Source organism: Haliaeetus albicilla, chromosome 20 (genome assembly GCF_947461875.1).
Source record: "Haliaeetus albicilla chromosome 20, bHalAlb1.1, whole genome shotgun sequence".
Classification (NCBI taxonomy): Eukaryota; Metazoa; Chordata; class Aves; order Accipitriformes; family Accipitridae; genus Haliaeetus; species Haliaeetus albicilla.
In genome coordinates, this window is record NC_091502.1 from 1490349 (window position 1) to 1510421 (window position 20073).

At 41.5% G+C, this 20073-nt stretch overlaps 1 protein-coding gene across 1 annotated transcript in view; it reads right to left on the reverse strand.

Annotated features, from left to right (window-relative positions):
- CCNA1 (cyclin A1) overlaps nucleotides 1–20073 on the reverse strand; it is a 41627-nt gene that overhangs the window by 12752 nt on the left and 8802 nt on the right. The window contains exon 3 of the mRNA XM_069807988.1: nucleotides 8202–8327. The gene's annotated coding sequence lies outside the window, so the exon portion shown is untranslated. The remainder of the gene's footprint in view (nucleotides 1–8201; nucleotides 8328–20073) is intronic.

Below are 20073 nucleotides of genomic sequence, written 5' to 3' on the forward strand. Positions count from 1 at the left end.
CTTTTGCAAAGTTACACTTGTCCAGGAGAAAACAGAAGAAAACCAGAGGTATAATTTATTCTGTTGCTTTCACAGGCAAAAAAGAGGGCAGAGATAAAAAGGAAGAAACACTGTGTTTAAATCACAGTTTCAAAACACTAAATTGCTTTTCTAAAATATTTCAGGAAAGTTTTTGAAAAATGACTATGTTCTGAGTCCTGGAAGATGGAAACTATATTGGAATGTTTATAACCTATTTCTTTTTTTTCTTTTCTCCTAACGCTTAATCTAAACTTAATGGTGCAGGTTGTACTGATTATCTAGTGTTAATTGGTATAATTTAAATAGGGCTACATATATGCTCGTCAGCTGACTCTGTGTAATATTCACTTGGAATTTACAGAATATAAAAGAAGGTAGCTTCTTCCAATGGATGTATTCTTTAAACTGTTGCTTATGCATACCTGATGTACTTTAAAATCTACATTTCCCCTCTGTGACACTTCTGTGAATGATGTCTACATAACTTTAATTTGTAATGCATCAGTATTCCTTAGGCATCTCTAGAAAATACTTGATATTTGCCTTTCAGAATCATTTAGAGATTAAGTTGGCTCTTGTAACTTTGCCAGTGTTCTCCATTAAGCAAGTTCCACTAGGTTTCATGCACTAAACCCTTCAGTTATAAAAAAGAAAACAGTCAAACTGCCACACACATACAATTTTACATTGTGCAAAATTATGTTTTCTCTATGCATATTAGGGCTCTGCTGTAATACAAACTTTTGTGTATTTTTAAATATACTGACTTTATAATATATAAATATATATAAAATAATATATATAAATATATATTAAAATATATATAAATATACTGACTCCAATTAACTCCAAGGCTTAGAGTGAAAGCTTTCTTCCTAAACAGAGGCCTAAACTAATACCCCTTACTCATTACGTGTGTCATAGCAGATTACCAAATCTGAGAGCTGAGATTTATCTGGAAAGTGAACCGACTGATTTTCCTCAAGCCAAATCACCCATCAGTGCAAAAGGTTGATATTGCTGGCAGGATCAGTCAAGCAGCCCATTTTGATACATGGAGTGCTATGAGACAATTTCTGATTCTTACTGTACTGCATGCCACTATTTAGCACATATATTAAATGTAAAGTGGGCGTGGAGTAATTCTTACATAGAGATATGGAGCCAGGGGCATGAGGGAGAACAATAAATGTAGGAGGACAGTCAGTAGAGTGTTCTTGAAAATCCATTCTGCAGAACGGCCCAGAGACAACCATGTGAGGTTGTTGTAAGAAGTGCGATGATCCCAGGACAGCCCTCAGAAGGAGATTCCTGTTCCCCAGATGTTGACTGTCAGAGGTACAGTGCACAATCCGTGTTCTTGGCAAATGCTGTGCAAGGTAAGACTGTGAAATTTGCCTGTGCCGTGCACATACTCCTCCTCCACTTGCTATAGAAACCAGATATAATCTGTGAGAGTCCCAGGGCACCTATGTAAAGAAAGAAGGGAAGCAGCAACGTATCCTACGTCCCTTGGAGCACAGCCTGCCTGCAAATCCCACCGCCTTTGCCATCGTGTCTCGTGTCTGACGGCGAGCAGAACTCACCTCAAGAAGTGGTGGAAACTACCAAGCTGGCACAGAGCACCAGCGGATGCCCACAGCAGGGAAGCAAAGCCCAAAGCCTCAAGCAGGTGCAAGATTTTCCCCTTTGGGGTTGTAACGGTCCCAACCAGAAGACTCTTGTGCATCCAAGAGTTAGCGATCCATGTAACAGAGAACCTGAGCAGGCACGGGTGGGTGCTGCGCCGCGCCACGCCGCTGGACGCACGGCTTCTCCTTCAGTCCTGCGCTGGGCGCTCCGGTCTCTCGGCCGCAGCGTGAACTGGGCTGGGCGACGGGAACGGAGGAGCCCGCGGGCAGCTCCCACTCGGTGGGATTGTCGACTGCACCGCCTGTGTGGCCTCGTCTTTATCTTCAAAGCGGAGCAGCAAGTTCTCATCTGAACACAGGGTTGTTTGACAGTAGGAATGACGAATACAGTGTTTTCTATAGGAGGTCTCGAAACCGTAAATGTCGGTGAACCTTTCCATGGGTGGGATCTGGACCACATGCCCTGAGCAGAGGTCTGTCTGATGCTGCGCAGCTCGGGGTTCCCAGCACCTGAAGGGCCGTAAGATTATCTGTATTCCTTCTCTCTCTTGCGTTAGCTCCAGAAAATGGTATTTTAAGCAATAGCTCATGGAGTCTGAGTGCCTTTCTTACTGGGATCATCAGGTACACTAGCCCCAGTGCCTTGCACTACAGGATATCGGCAGAATAGCCTTAAACTGACCCCAGAGATGTTTCTGAATCAAGTGGTGTGACAGGTGACAAATACGGCTCCAAACATTTCCAGCTTTGGGGTTGCTTCTCCACGGCAGTCCAGGGCTGCTCCTGCCAGCTTTGTGACTGTGCAGGTTGCCCAGCACCACTGCAGTTACTCCCATTTCTCCCAGAAGGACAAGAAAAGGAGGTTTTCCAGTATCAAAACAATCACAGAATATAAACTATACCCTTTAGTGCTGCATGTGTAGGGAAAATACCAAGCTTAAAACCAAACATTTCCACTGCCCTTCTTTTATTCCCTTACGAGCTTCTCTGTATCGTAAAGCAGCTGATAGCGTACTGTAGCACTGTGCATGTTTTAAATGAATGTCCTTCACGGAACATTAATATCTCAACCCTGCTTTTCATTTCAGAACACCACAGGAAAACACCCGTAACTTTGATAGAACCTTGAAACAGTTCTGCACAATGCAGAAATAGACATTTCCAGATTGTTCAAATCACTCTTTTTAATAACTGTCTAGCTCCAGTGCTAGGCCCTTCTGCCAGATACTGCTGGAGTGCATGCTAAAATGCCCTTGTTGTATAGTAGATCTTTTCTCGATCAATCAGGCCCCTAATTTATTGTCCCTATATTCACAGCATCTGTTACTCAGCTGTTTTTGCCTGCTGCTGTTAATTTCTACCCAGAAGCTGACAGTTGAAAAGTTTCAAAAGGAATTCATGTTTTGACTTGATGATCCTATGGAAGCTGACTCGTGGGCTCTGTTTCTCGGGTTACAAATCGCAGACAAGTTCTCAGAGTGCAGTGTCTGGACATTAAAAGAACAGTTATTTATTATTTGTTGCTATCAGTTCTACTAGTTCGTGTTAGTAATTCAAATGGAACGGCTTGCATGCATATAAAGCAGATGAGTTTTTATGCATGACTAGTTGGAGATCAGCTACCTGTAACAAAAATTAAGGCAAAATTTATAGCAACAGTAATCTTGGAAAATAGTTTTTTATCTTTGTTGTTTTGAAAAGTAGGTGCAATGATCAACATCTGTAGTGTTGTGAAGGCAAAGGCTATTCATGAAGGCCTCAGCTCAGCAGAGTTCTGCAGCGCCAGTGTAAATACTGTATGATGGATGTTGACAGGATAGTGACTTCTCTGGGACATTCCATATGCTAAAATTCATACCGTAAAACTTTGTTACAGCTAAACTAAAGGATGTGAGCAGAACTGGTCACTGTAATTTTCTGAAGCCATTTTAATAGTTTTCTTAATAGAACAGCAGTTTGATATGGAATTTCCTTTTAGACTAATAATAGAAAGAAATAAAACACCAAAACTTTCAGATCTTATCTTTCAGTAATTTAACTTTTTTATATTACAAGCATTTATTTCAAATTGAATTGAAAATCTCTGTTGAAAGCATGAACAATCTCTGAACAAAAGCCATGCATGTTTTGGTTTTGGAGGGAATGATCAGAGCGACAACTATTTATCAGAATGAATTGGGACAGGCAACTGCTGTTTTTCAGTTCGCTCTGCATGCAAGATTCAGCATTGCTGGACTCTGGCAATGGTTTTATCTACACTGGAAGAAAGGTTCTCCTCTGAACTCTATGCCTTACATATTAAGTACATGACTTCATGCCACCATGCAAGGCCAAAGGGAGACATATGTGCTTAGACAGAAGATGGCTTAACAGAGCCATTGCCCGGTGGTTTCATGTCCCTGGCTCTCTTTCCCCTATTTCCCCTAGAAGTCAGTGATAAGATTCATCAAAACTGAGATGAGCTCCTCAGATATCAGGCCATTAGCGTGGATTTCATAACCTGTGAAGCAAATAGACTGTACTGTGCTGATCGCACCTGGAGCATGGCAGTCTCACTGTCTTCAAACTAAAGAAAAATACAAATATATGGCTGCTTGCAACAATGCGGTGTTCATCACAAATTTGTACCAGGATTATTAGCCTCGTGGCCAGGAAGGTGTACTGAAAGAAGAAACAGAAGTAGCCAAACGCTTCCATTACTTGGAGAGTTCCTCTGCCTTTTTTCTTTGGTTTATGAGTTTTAATTGGAGTACTGTGTGGTTTCTCTATAATGTAATTTTAGTTGGCCCTTGATTATCTGAGTAAATTAGTTAATGATGCTTGCTCATTGCAATTACACTTTCCCATTGCAATTATCTGAATTCTGCTCTTTCAAGTCATTTATAATGAATCTGTGTCCATAATTAGAGCATATTGCTAATAAATGTTTGTAGTAGATGTATGGTACAGCAATGCTTATGTACATACACAGCGGCTACCGTTTAATGTAGTTGAGCTCACACATTCTTATTGCTTACCGCATGCTTTGCTAGTGATAAATGATAGCCATTTTTCTCTACCACAGCCAAGAACAGAGATTAAAACTCTAGATACCAATCTGATCTCACAGGTCACAGCTTGTCTGTGTAACCTGTTTTATGTTATAACTGATAGCAGTAAAAGGTCTTTCATCAACCATGTTTATTTATGTCCATGATTCACAGTGATGATGATTTATAGAGCACCTGTAATTGCAAGTGTATACCTCTCATGAAAATGCAACGCATAGCTGGAAAAAAATGACCTTGTGGGAGGGAGAGATATTAAAAGTCTAGTGTGAATAAAAGAAATCCTAACAGTGTGAATAAAGAAATCTAAACAATAGGACAATCCAATTACTAAATAGAGAGCACATCTGTATGTAAGCAGTAGAGGTGGGTAATTAGAAGGGGAAAATAGAGGACTATAAAATTTAGCACATCTATTTTACATTGTTTGAAATTCAAAAAGCTCTGTTCATGTAATCATCTGTGCTCTTTGGCTTGCTAACATTCATCTTGGCTACATCTTGGAAAGCCAAGAAGCTTTGAGATCACAGAGTTTGAATTTCCAAATTCAATGTGGTGAAGAATAAGAACTCTATAATGTAGAAAACACGAATGGTGATTTTAATACAGAAAACCAATGTCTGCATGTAAAAAAGATGTTGAAAATGCAGCAAGGGATGCAGAACAGAATAAATTAAAAAAAAGCCTTACAGGAGGAGATTTAAGTATCTCAACATTTTACTAAGCAGAAGACTGAAAGATGACAGGATTGCATCAGGACTCCCATGGGAAGAAGATACTAAGCCTGAAAAGCCCATTTATTCTAGCAGTCACTGAGATAAGAAGATGCAATGACAGGTACCTGAAAACAGTCAGATTCCAATTAGACATAAAGCAAATGTCTGTAACAATGAGATTGATCATCCATTACAGCAAACCCAAAGGGGAAAACAGGATGTCTTTCAACATATGCCTTTACTTAAGATATCCATTAGCTAAAAAATACACGTGCTACCAGACTGTATACTGGAGTAACTGGGGAAAAATTTTATGGTATGCTAATAGGTAGAAAGCCCAATGAGATGATCTAACAGACTTTTTGGCCTCTAAGATCAAAACAACTCTTATCTGAAAGTTCGTTCCTGTAGAGCTATATTTGGGCTATAGCATCACTGACTAGATGACCCCATAAGCTTTCACCTGCGTATTTACATTTACCTAATTCCCTACACTGGAAGCGGCTCTTTCCTCAGAAAACACAGTAAGAGAACCGCAACCTCTTTCCTCCCTTTTTAGTCTGGGCAGCCAAGAGGTTGGTGTCACGTTCTTCTGTCCTCCAGATGCTGCCGTCTCCCGGTTTCCATCATTCCCTACTTTCCACCCCAGAAGCCAACTGTCCCCTATTCTCAGGCAGTTAATAAGCACCCACAGGTTGTCTCTAAAGCCAGGGAAACCTTTGCCTCCGATACCCTCCTGAAAAGAGATAGGCATCTGAGAGGTGAAGGAACTAGAGCCATTGTAGAAGAGTCCTTATCTGTAAAACAGCCCAGGCCTTTAAGTATTCATGTGTTAGCCAGAAAAAAATAATTTCTGTTTATCTCTAGCTTACAGACTACCACTGTGGTACTGATAAGACAGTGAGAAATGAATGCCTTTCTCGAAATAGAATATACTATCAGAGACAGTACTTACAGAACCCTGTTTCATATACTGAATTTAGGTTTCCTTTTAATGTCTAGCATATGTATTCAGACTTTCTTTTATTTTTTCATACTTGCTTAGTACCAAGAGAGCAGAGAATTTTTATCTTTTTACCAGCTTTTTAGGGTTTCAGATCTTATTTTTGGACAGCAATGCATAATACCCTTTAAGACCACTAAGAATTTTCCTGGTGGTCCTTTTCCAGCAGACAGTTGTGCACTGCTGACAGCTTTATACCCGACTCTTGCATTGATCTCAGTTTGTGCCCGTTGCCTCTTGTCCTGTCACTGGGCACCACTGAGAAGAGCCTGGCGTCCTCTTCTCCATTCCGTCCCATCACGTATTTATACACATTGATAAGGTCCCTCTGGGCCTTCTCTTCTCCAGGCTGAACAGTCCCAACTCTCTCAGCCTGTCCTGGTTTTGGCTGGGATAGAGTTAATTTTCTTCCTAGTAGCTGGTATAGTGCTATGTTTTGGATTCAGTATGAGAAGAATGTGGATAACACACTGATGTTTTCAGTTGTTGCTAAGTAGTGTTGAGACTAAGTCAAGGATTTTTCAGCTTTCATGTGCACATTGTTCGAAGACAGAAAGTGCTGCATTCTCATTGTATTCCAGATTTCTGGTCGTGATAGTGATCAGTGGCATATAAATCAGAGAAAATTTTCTTGTAGTCCAGATATGGAAAATGGAGTATGTCTTGCCTGAAAACTTCTCTTCCCTTGAAGACAAATTTGAAATTTCTGTTTCCTTGCAAGAGAAGGGCACATCTCATTTTAAACTGGGGCCTAAAGACTGAAAAGCTTAGTCAACCTCAGGAGGTGCCTTTCTCCCTCCTTTGGCTATAGATGGAGACTATCTCAACAAGTTATGTGAGATGAACACAATCTCTTGTAATTATTTTGTATCTAGAAGCACATTAATGTCTAATTTTTTTCAAAGTCTAAAACTAAACTCTCAGTCTGTGATATCTGATGGCAATAAGTAATATATACTCCATATTTAGAAATAATACTGTTACCAGTTTTCCATGTGTGGATGTTTTGTGCTCATTTCTGCTTATATTGACATGTCTAGTTTTGTCTTTGGCTTCAGCTGGAGCCTGTTCAAGCTTTTCATGCTCTTTATACATTTTTACAGGTCAAAGACTATGGCTGCTTTTTCCTAAAACCTAGGAAAAGGGCACTAATGGCTTGCCCTGTGTTCCCAGGAAGTCCAGTGTCCCTGGATTTTAACACGGCCAAAGATTTGGCAGTGTTTGGGCAGATTTTTCCCTCTAACACTTGATTAGTTAATGAAGTCAGGTTGCTTCTTACAAATACAATACTGACTTCTTTTAGACATTCACATTTAGCCACCCAAGGCTACTGCATCATTACAAGAAATGTCAAAGTCGTGCTGGGAGTGCAATTAAGTATTCTTTATTTTTGTTTACTGCCATTAAAAAATTGTGCTCAAGATGTGCTCAGCCACAGGAAAAAAACCCCACCACCCTCTCAGAGTATTAATTACAGATTTTATTAAAAGTGTACTTAAGACTTGAAGCGTAACCACATAAGATCACTGTTCTCTCACCCTGGGAGAAGGGAGGAGAAGGAATTCCAGTGGCAGGGAGCTTGGTTGCTTTTGACAAGAAGGGAAACGTAGACCTCCTAATTAACAATGCAGTTAAAGATGGGTGAGCAGCAAGTTGCCATACATAACCACAGGGAAAACTGTAACTGCTGTAATCAAGAGAGTTATTTACCCAGTCAATAAAACCAGGCTGAAACAAATGACACGACGCCCTGAATAACTGTGGTCTGAGAATAGGAAGTTACCAAGGAACGTGGCTGCTGGTGGGGGGTTCCCTCCTGGGTCCCGAGCAGCATGGGTGCCGCCGGTGCTCGACTGAAGGTGTCCTGCGTTGTACGCACGGCGGTGGGCACCGAGCTTGGATCTTGTCTCTGCGAAACAAGAGGAAGACCAAAGAGAGAAGATCATGTCCACACGCTATGAGTATCCAAAGGGAAACGACAGTCCAAAAACTCCCCAGCTATTGATCGTGGTCAACTTGCAGGCTACTGGGTGTTGAACTGGGCTGCACCATTTGGGATTTTGTAATAAATCCCAGGAGATTTGTGGCTTTGTCTAACCATGACTGGAGACAAAAAGAGGTTTTCTATTCACTCCAGCATTTATTGGGTCAGGACTTTATTAAAGAGCTGGTGAGCCTTTTTCACAACCCTCACAGCCTCTTCCAGAGCACCCCAGAAAGGAATGAAAAGCACTTTTGCAAATCTAAATCCAAAAGTGATTTGGCATGCATCAAAAAGCAAAATGATCCTATATAGACCTTGGCTGACGTTTACTAGGATACCAGAAAATGCACCAGATTTAGAACTCCCTGGCTTGCCCTGGACCACTCAGTGCTAAGTAACTCGATGTCAATGCCAAGTCCAGTACTGTGTGCACAGTAAGGGGTAATCCATTGATAATGGTCACAGCTAACTGTGGGTTTGCTTTTTTTTTCCCTGTCCATATTAAATTACCCAGAAAATCTGCCGTAGCCTCACATGATAGTCCGTAGGCTCAGGCCTACATTCTTGATGTCCTGAAGTCGTGATATCCCGTGGATCAGTGACAAAATGTGGTTAAAATACAGCAATGGCTACATATTTGAGGAATACTGAATACTGTTGATTGGGGTATCAATTAAAATCTTAGTGCATATAAATTATTTCTTTCTTAGCTTCAGAAATACTAATATATTCAACCTTACAGCTGTACAGAGCCAGCTCCAGGTAATATGTGATCAGATTTTCTCAGACTCTTTGGTGGTCCTCCTGCAGATGAAGAGGGCTCTGATAAGGAGGAAGCAGTTGTGTGAGTCAGACTACCAGGGTCAATAAGGATTTTCAGGACTTGGGCTGATATATCATAGCTTTCAGCTCTAAAACTGCCTTTTTGATTAGCTTTGATGTAATCTTCTCAACCTCTGCTAACAAGAAAGCCAACGAATATTTTTTTGTATGATGGCAGCCAAAAAGAACAAGTAGCATAAAGGTGCATGTGGAATTGAAATGCTTTCCAGCTTCTGGACGTCTAAGAACCTGTGTCCGCACTGAAGTCAGCTGCTTCGTTATTCAGACTGTCATTTCTACACAGCTCTTTGTGGACACAAAGGATCAGTTTCCAAGCAGATTCCCCATCAGGCAAGAGACTTCTGGTATTACTTGTGCACACCCACCAGGTGTGAGTCATTGTGCTGATAGATCCTCATTCCTCTCTTGTTTTTACAGGTTTAGCAACTACCTTAAGTTACACCAATGCAAACAAGTCGAGGATGACACCTAGCAGATCTGACTGACCTCATTTTCTCATCTGCGCAAGTGGAAGTGAAAGTAATCTACGGAAACAACTAGATTTATAGTTGAGAAAAAAACATTGAAGGTAAATGAAAGATCTGACCCAGCTGGAAAATCTGCCTTTAAGTTCTTCAGTAAATTCTTCAGGTTTTTCACTTTCCTGGAAAACAACTGGAGGGCAATTTTCCCAGGCACCAGGGGCAATGATGGGGCAATTTAAGTGTCTCCCTATGCTCCCTGTGCCAGAAATTTGCATACTGCTTGCCATAAAGGCTGTCCCTATGAGGCCTGGCTGCTAATGGGTGTTCAGTCAACAGGGCCAGGGGATCCCCAGGAGCCAAACAGGGCAGCAGCCCGATCATACACCTTCAGCTACCGACTCGTAACGTGCCCCAGCAGCACACATCGCCTGCGTTTCTGAAGCTTGGAGAAGATGCGGAGATCAGAGGGAAATGGGGGCAGCATGGGATCTGCGTAAAACCACAGGAATGGCTAGCAGGAGACAGTTCGAGCTGGGCTGGGTGTTCTGTTACTGTTATTTAACCTTTCTGTAATGCAAGCACTGGGTAAGAGACAACTTCGACTTCGTGCAATGCACATAGCCTGTAATTGGAGCACAGTGGCTGGCAATGGCACCTGCTCACAGCACACATCAATCTCGCCTGTAAGTACCTCCATCATTTCGGAACACAGTAACAGTTGTCTCCTAAAAGTATATTATTTTGTTGAGTGATGAATGGCATTGTGAAATATTACCTATAATCAGCATCCTTTATTGCAAAGCTCATTAAATTCCTGACAAATCTAGTGTTGACAGCACTTTAATTTTGTTTTATTGCCTCATTTTATCTCACCAATTTCTGTCTCTGGTTTACAGTTAATAATGAAAGACAGTAGAACTGCACTGTGCTTGAGAATCAGAAAAATAAGTATTCATCTTTTTAGAAGCCCCTGATTTAGGCCACAGGAACAGCGGGTACTAGACAATGAACGCATTGAGAAGGTGATTAAAGTTTAATAAAACTGTCAAGCGAAATAAACCAATCTCCTTGCAAAACATTGTTTGCCAGGTGCTTGGATTTTAGCTGTTAAAAAATTGTCCTTCAACAGTCTGTTTAAATGTGCAGCAGACTAATGTTGTGACTGCCAAGTCACAATTCATTTTTTTGCATGATCTGTTGAGACTTGGTAATAAAGATGACTGCTAAAATGACACATTCAGAAGCCACTGTAGCAAATGCTATATAGAGTAAATGCACTATTAGTTAATGAATTGCTACATATTCCTGTCTTTTACTGTCCAAGTTAGGCTTTGGAGCCTGGTCTTTCACCACCATCTTCACAGAAGAGGGTCTGATTCTCCACCCAGCTGGTCATCTGCAACTGTCCAAACTGTGTATCCGCTACCAGTCTGATGTGACAGAGCCTTCCAGCATTTTTTCAATATGCACTTGCTTATACAAAATCCAGGGCAGTGAGAAATCGAACACATACATCCACATATAAAATCTATAGTCCCTATAGCCACCTGAAACAACCTTTCATCTAAGTTCAGCACAGAACTCTATCAACTATAAAAATTGCTTGTTATTAGTGGATTACTAATTATTAATTGACTTGCTATGCAGTACGTCAGGTAACATTTCAAGAAATTTTTTATCAGTTGTATTCTCTGTAGAGCTGTAGGTGAGTTAATACAGAGTGATTCATAAGTGACGTGTTCCCGTGATTCTGCCCAGTGTGTCAGTGTGGGTACCGTATGTCAAACCATGTTCTCCAGATGCCTCTCTTAAGAAAACAGGTCAAACAACAAACTGAGTTTCTTGAAGGCCGGGATGGTCCCGAGGGATTCACGGTTACTTTAATGAGAACATCACCTCGCCTCTCACAAGGTTTTGCAGTGCAGAGCGCGTCGGCTCCCTGACTCAGAGGCAGCCCTGACTGATGGGAGAGAGAGACCTCAAATAATGAGGAAACCATTACACCTGGCGCTGCCCTGAGTTAAAAAGGCAGCCTGGCTCTCAGGAAGACAAGTTCTTCTCGGGCCACTTTGGAAACGCTAAGTGGCCTTGAGAGGGGAGAAATGTCCCACTGAACAAACCTGTCTGTGCAGCTCCCAGCAGAGCAGGCTCCTGCTTTTCTCTGATATCAGAGGCACCAGAAATACCCACCCAGGCGGGTGCTCGCTGCATAGGAAATTAAAAGAAGGGCTTAAAGCTAAATCTACAATGGCTTCTGTATCACAGTGCTATCTGAGATATCCTGTCCTCTCCCCTCATTCCTCCCAATGATTGTTATTCCTCACACTTGCAACTGATTTTAAATTGTATTGCAAGGCTTTTGGGAGGAGGCTGAATGTCTCTGTGTGTTTGTAGTAGCTCAGCTCTGTGTGTGAATTTTGTTCCAGGTGCAGGTACTGCTAGGGCTAGTACGGTAATACACACACCTGTGTATATATATATATACACACGCACATATAAAAGAGCTCTCTTAATAGGACAGCACTAACTTCCATTGCAACATTCTTGTTCAAAATTCATGTTCGAAACAAAGATAGCAAAAATATGCAAAATTAAAAGGTCACATGCATGTCAGCAAAGCTTGCATTTTTAACTTTCCCATACTTTCTCTGTGCTTGTGACAAGATGTGCGAATTTATACAAAGCTTTAATTAATACTGGGAGGTGAGAACTGGAGAGCTTTATGAAAACAGCCATTTACAATTTTATCTGGAGGCTCCTAAAGATAATGAGATAAACCTCATATTTTTTCTTCCTCTGCATTTGGCTTTTCAATAATACTGCCAACATATACTGTACCATGTACAGCATTATCTGTAGAAAGGCACTGCAAAGTAAGATCATAAGAAAAATAAGATATGCTATATTTAAGGAAAAATAAATCTGTTTCTTTATGCTTTTGACAATGGTTTTGAAAAGAGTGTGTATTTTGAAATTATGTGGAAAAGAATGTGCATAGACTCTGAGTAAGGAAAATGCATGACTTCTTTTTCAGGGAACAAAAATCACCCTTTGTAGCAAGATCCACATTAACCAATATGCCTGGCATTCAGTGGAATGTATTGCCAAAGAGTCTCACTGAGGGGGAGCCCTGCTACCTGGAGGGGGCCTACCAGTGAGCTCCATTCCCCCACTCTCACGTTAATAAAACCCTGAGCTTTGAATCTGCTGCCTGATAGTATTCATCAGCATTGTGCCAATATCCTTTCTTCTCTTATGGCTCGACCGAAAAAAAGTCCCACCAAAAACCTAAGAAGAAGGGATACTGAGATAAAATAAGTATTTTCAGGGGTTTGCATTTATTTTATTCTGTAACAAAGAAAATGTTTTGTCTGAGGGCTTGTTTTAGGACCATTGAAAAGCGTGGGAAATGACAGCGTGGGTTCACAAGATTGTTAGTGCTGGTGGTAACAATGCTCAGGTAATAAGTGTCCCAAGCTAAGATGGGGGAGACTTCATGTCAGATGTCTCCTTGATGAAGAGGATGCGAACCCTGCCTCCTTTCTGTGCTCTAATCACCATATAGGCTGCTCTCAGCCACCTCAGCTCCAAAGCAGTGGTCAGGGCAGACCTTTATAAGAACGTCTTCAAGTAGAGAAATTAAAGTGTAAATAGCCTATGACATCGGATAATGTAGTCACTTCATTTTTTGAGTAGAGGGAAAAATACTTTTCTTGAGAAGGAACTTCAGTCTAATTATCTGGACGACCAAGGGTTCCACACTCACTTTGATTTCTGTACATTAAACATCTCTTTATGAAAAAGCTGTATTTAGCAAAAGTTGAGATTTTTGTGCTCGGAGTGCTGTCTATAACAGGAGTGGTCACCCTTTAACGCATGGTCTGCATTGTCTCATGAGCCTAGAACAGTCCTCAGGCAGGAGATGGGTCTCCCCATGGGGCAGAGAGTGCTGAGGGGATTATTTGAATTCTCCATGGTGGGAAAAAGCACACTGACACGTGCTGCTAAGGCTGCCATCACCAACTTGCCCAGGGTAACCTCATCCTGCAAAAATGAAGTGCTGGGACCCTGGGAGAGCTGCTGCCTGCAAAGTGCTCCCAAAGCTTATAGGAGATGCTGTACGCAGTTGGCAGGGTCAGGATCTTTTGGCTACCCATGATCTTGAACAATCTGTCACTGCTTCCTTTTCCACTGAGAAGTAGATGTTCTGGATAAAAAGGTATATGAATCATGGCAGACAGTAATTTTCTCCTGCAAATCTTTTGATGCTGCCTTGCCAGGAGGATGAAGCAAACTGTCCTGACATCATGTTCGCTCCCTACATTGGTTCAACACACCCCCTTAATCCACAGCCTCACGCACCCAGCATTCTCAGACCGACTTTTGTTGATTTGAAGGAAGATGGAGGATGCCATCTCTCCCTCTCGTGCTTTTATCACTGTTGGAACAAAGGGTTTTATTCTTGTTATCTCCCTCTGGTGAGCAATAAAAGATAAACCACAGGACTTACAGATTTTAAGAAAAGCTGAGAGATGTAACTAAAGAAGAAAAACAAAGAGCCGGCTGCTGCTGGGCACTGCAGGTAGGTGAAGCTGGCAGGGTGCCCCATGGCACGTCCTCTGTGCCTAATGGCTGCAGGTAAGGTGAGAGGAAGAGTAGCAAAAAGTTTACAAGGATGTTTCTCTCCAGTGCCCTTTGGTCTTTGCTTTAGCATTTGCCAGGCACCTTCTGTGCTGCAGAGATCTATATCTAGATTTTTAAAAAAATCTGTAACTTCTTTTTTTTATTTAAAAAAGAATGTTTTCGCTCAGTCTATTTCAAGAAATTGTTACTGCACCTGAAGCTCTGTATAGATTTTAGCCCTACTGCTTTAAGATCCAAAATACCTGGTCTTCTAACCTGCAGTGTCTTCTACTAAGAGACTGCAACATCTTTGTAATTCCAATAGTGTAGTACAACAGTGGCGGCCACAAGTTTCTTCAGTTACACAGCTAGTTGTAGCACTGCTGATATTAGCTACCAAGAGAGCTTCAAGCTGATGTGCAGTCATGCTAATTAGGACTAGTGTACACATCAACTTGTAGAAACTCATACCAAAAACAAATACACGGGAGGCCACTCTCTTCCACTGGTAACAGCTTCTCTAAGAAGTCTTTCATAAATGATTGTTTATCAAGAGCCGCCTCCTCTATGCATCTATTGACATTTGTGTATTGAACAACACAGAATATTTATATGCGGCTTCCAGCTGACACTAGTCTCAGAAGTGAAGAGCAGATGAGTAATGCATATTGTTTCTTTACTGGCTGTCTCCAAATCATAAACCGAGTGTTTGTCCAGTTTTAATTAGAAAATGGTAAACTGACAGGATTTGATTTCATTTCCAAGAACACAGGACACTATTTCTTGGAACGAATTTAATTTATTAACTCGTGAATTGTTTGTAAAGGTGATGTATGTCAGGAGTACTAAGGCATTACTAATGGTTTTCTGGCTTAGAATTTGCTTGAAGGACAGACAAGCAAATTCAAGGTGATTGCTATGTGCAATTTAAGCTGTAATGCAGCCTCCTAATAAGAGTTTATATCCACTCAGTGCAATGATGACTGCTGAGAAAGATAATACTGACACATCTAGAAAACTAAAGCAATAGAAAAAGATGGTATCGTCACACTATTCATTATTATTATTATTATGCCTTTTTCTAAAGGAACCAAACCAGGAAAAACAAGATAGAGATAAGCAGGGTTTCAAAATCGTTTTTGGCAATGATAATAACATATTTATATAGGACATCTCATTCAAGAGAGCTTTTCACCCAGAGATTTTCATTAATTGCATACAGCAGACAAAGGAATCGCAGAAACTCGGCCATTTCTGAGGAAGAGCCCAGAGCGATTCTACAGCAAAGATAAAGGATGAGCTGTGAAAGCCAGCTTCTCCAGCCAACAGGCAGGACTTGCTGCTCACACTGACTCAAAACCGCAGGGTCAATGCAGGCAGCGGGAGGTGCCACGGGGGGAGGCTGAGAAATGCAAGGACTTTGTTCGGGGGTCTTGGCAGGGGCAAAGCAAGATGGAGTTTCCCAGTTCTCAAGCAACTGCTGCCGGAGGAGCTCCCACAGCACGCACCTGCCCCCGGATCCCGGCGGCACAGCCCCGTGTCCCATTCTGCACCAAGCTGGGCTGGAGCATCCCTGTCCCCGGCTGCCCGGCCGCGGCTCCTCCACCAGCCCTCGTGCCACCCGGAGCTCTCAGGCCTGCCAGGACCGCTGCCGACAGCCCGGCTGCTCTCGGCACAGCCGGCATCCACATCACCAACGCGTCATCACTGCAGGTGCACAACAGTTACGACCGAGGTACCGCCTTCCTGCGGGTTTCCAAATGAATTGGTCCTTACTGTCCCTCGTGGAAGAAATGCGGAGACTTCGACAACGAGTGAGCAGTGCCGGAGTGCCTGCCTGAACCTCCCCACCGCTCCAGGACTTTCTCCAAGTCCAGCTCTCAGCTCCCACAGCAGCTCTGCCCAGGGGAGCCAGGCAGCCAGGCATCAGCTCCTCGTGCACAGGCCACCCCTGGTACAGCTGTGGGCTGCCAGCAAACCTGGAGACATTTCGTTCCTCCCAAATTCTTGACCGTGAGGACATTCTCATCTGACAGTTTTAGGAATGCTAATGTTTTAAAAGAGCAGCAAAAGTTGTGCTTTAAAAGGCTACAGCCCCAGAACAGCCTAGCTGCTAAAATATATACACAACGATTGACAGAGCCAACTTATTGATTCCTTAGGGAATAGTTACTCTACACGGAAACTGCAGAAATTGGTAGTTTTATTTAATACTGTGCATGCTGGTGCACTTCTCTGCAACTACTCTGCAGTTATAGTGCATTGGAGGCATCAGCCCATGTCAGTTCCAGCCCTCAAGGAGTGAGAAAGGAGGATCAAAACATCTGCAGAAAAAAAGCAACTGCATGAGAGACATGGGTTCAGCTTCTGCAGCTGGGGATATCCTCACCCCTTCAGGTTTCTGAAAGATTGGGAAGCCTCATTCTCTTCTCTTTTGGGTCCCCACACAAGACCCTGCATGTGCAGAGGATCCCTTTCCAGGAGTCAGTGTGAGAATGCAGCCTGGTGGCTCTGCACACCTTCTTCTTTCTATCTGGATATTGAAATCCCTTTGTTTTCAAGCGCTTCACAGCAGACTTGGGTGTTGTACATGCCTCACAGTGAGATGCTTCCTGGGTTGTATAGAAATCCAATCACAGAATACAAACCAGGCCTTGGACATATGTCCTTTTCTGCTTCCAGCTTAAGAGCTCCTGGCCCTCACCAACTCCAGACGCTATTGCTGATCCTCGGAAAGAGGCTGTTGCACAAGGAGCATCATTTGCACTGGCCCGCAGCTGGTGGCAGTAAGCACTGCACCATGCTTTGCACTTCAAGAACACACATGGCAACAGCCTTTATAACAGTAAGCACCTGTAACAGTGGGAAAGTGGTGGGATTGTCTTACTGATTCTGAGGATAGTATTCAATAATTTTACTGACAATTATTTTATTCACAAGGCTCTATGACATTTAGACTGTGTTTTCTAAGTAAAATGTTTGTTTCAAGAGTGTGTCCACAAAGTAAAACTATCCATTATGAGTTAAGGCTTAAACGGTATATTATAGTAAGATAATGATCTAGGTTTTTCTGCAGTTAATGACAGAATTAGTCCAAGGAACTTCTGGATGATCTTTGGTCTGATGTGGGTATTTCCAGCATAATTGCCCAATCTGATATAATTATACCACCTGGCTGCCTGAGGTACTTTAGATTGACCAAGATTGACAATGGACACTTGTTGGCCTATTGCTCTTAATAATATAAACCTTCCCATTACCCCATCAAGTTTGTAAAGTTTTCCTGCTTTATAATCAGAAAGAGTATGTAAGCACTAGGTTGGAGTGGGCTCTTCTCCCCTCCAGAGCCCTTACCGTAGCACAGAATTGCTGTTGCCTTGCCCAGGTAGTACAACGCCCTGACTATCACTGAACTGCTAGTAAAACACTTCAGTTTTCCATACCTTTATTGTACTGCTTCAATCACACAGTGTCTTATATTTCCTCCTTATATGTGATATCAGTCTGCTAGCTTGTTCATGTTAGCTTCTTCTCTTTGTCCATCAGTCTCTCAAACTTTGGTTCATGACTCTTCATGTTAGTGTCACAGTTCTGTTGTTATCTTAATACACTGCTCTTTGAGTGTATTTAATGAATAGGATCTAGGATTTAATTAATCTAGGATCATTCATAGGTCTTGACATTAGATGCTATTATACAGCGTAGGGTCGTCAGTGCTGGCTCACAAGTGAGCAGAATTACTTTCAGTAAGGTTGCAAGAAGCAAGAATGGTTTTAGGAGGGAGCATTCCCTGCGTCTATTTAGGGAGTTGCAGTATCTGCCATACTTGTTGCTTTACATGAACCTTCTTTTTTTTTTATTACTGAATCTTAATCTCTTTCTAGATCTTTTTGGCTATGATCCTTTCCAGAAGAGAATTAAAGATGGGGCAATAGTTGACAACACTGGAGAATGCTGCTTTTACCATAAGTGCAAAAGCTGAGGCAGAAAGGTCTAATATAAGAAAATGAGAGCACTATGTTTCAGAGGTGATATAAGCCCTCTTTAAGTATTTCAAACGAGACCAGACAAAGAACTAGAAGTTGTCTCATTTCTGATATGTATAATGCTGTTAAGACAGAATTCAGTTCAATAGGGATTAACTCAAATTTAGGTTGCATTTCGCACCTTAATTTTGGTCGAAAAGCATTTTTTATACACTCACTGTTTTCATGCCTCCCAGATAAATATGTCTACAGGAACTACTACTTTTTTAAAAGCTTCAAACAAAACAAGAGAACTGTATAAGCCACTTAACTACCCATCCTTGAAGCCAGGAGAACAACGTTCTGCTCTTGAATATCTATATTTTTACTCAGACAGCTTTTAAAAATACTTATAAAATTTATGCAGTAGATAAGAACAGTGGAACAAGTTCCACTTGAGTAAATATGTGCTGAATATTTATTGAGCTTAAAGCATTTTACAAGTAAAAACAAGCCAGAGAGAACAAATATCTTCAAATATGTGTTCTCTTTAAATCAGAACAAAGTAATCATTTGAACAGTCCAAGATGGAACTTGGCATTTTGTGAGGAAAGCTAATTTACCTTTTGCTGTTACAGCTGATAGTATGTGGAGTTGTTATTTTCCTGGATGATGCAAGCCACCATCCTCCAAATGCATGTGCTTCCCTATGCACAGACGTGTACCTTCCTCACGGCACCTTAGTTTTGCAGAGCCACTGTTCTCAGCAAAGAATGGCGATCTCTGTCCTATTGCTTATTGTTAGCTTAGACTAACAAAAGAAATGAACTACTAACTACTACACACGTGGGAAATAGCTAAGAGGGTGTATTTTAGATTCTTAGGGTGCTGGTGGTGCCCCATTTTCTCAGGCAGCAAGGCTATTTTAACAAGTTCCCCACCTCTATGCTGTAGTTCATCATCCCATCAGGTCTGCAGATGTGACTGTGATGGGCACCTACCATGAACTGCATCAGTGGCATTAAAAACCTGCCAAATCAAAGAAAAAGAAACAGCTCTTCATGGGTTGGTTTGCTGGTTGGTTTTTAAACCAGGATGATTTGACTGTTAAGGCAATTACTTCCCCAGCCTCTCTGCTTTCCACTAGTACACAGACAGCATGAATTCCTGAACTTTTGAAGGGTGAAATGAATATTAGTTCATTTGATTTGCAAGAGGGAAAGTGAAAGGGTATTTTGGTCCTACAAGTACAGACTTCAAACCAGGTTAATTCCCTAATAACACATATCGAGACCTCTGCACATAAAGATTTAGATTTAATTATGCTGCACATTATGTTTTCTTAAATATTTTAATAAATAAATAAATTTGAGGGTAATAAAATAATTGTACTGGAATATAATAATGTCTCAGACGCTGAGGGAATAACAGGTATGAAAAATTTCTCATAAAAATGTAATCCTTGGGATATAACCTTGTCACTTGCATTTCAGTATCATTCAGACACTTTATCCAGTAGGTTAAAGAGTTCTCAGTGCTAGTTACTGGGACTTGTTTGTGTTAAATTAGCCCCAGAAGGGTTTTCCTTGTAATCCCTGTATAAAAAGGAAAGATATGAAATATTTCAATTACGATAATGTTGAAGTCTAATATAAATTCTAGAAAATTAAAAAATACCTATTTCATTTCAGGAGAGTTTCACGTTCATAAATTTAATACATATTTCTCCTTCACTCAAGAAGATTGAATGAAGAAAACAGTCATTTTACTGTAATT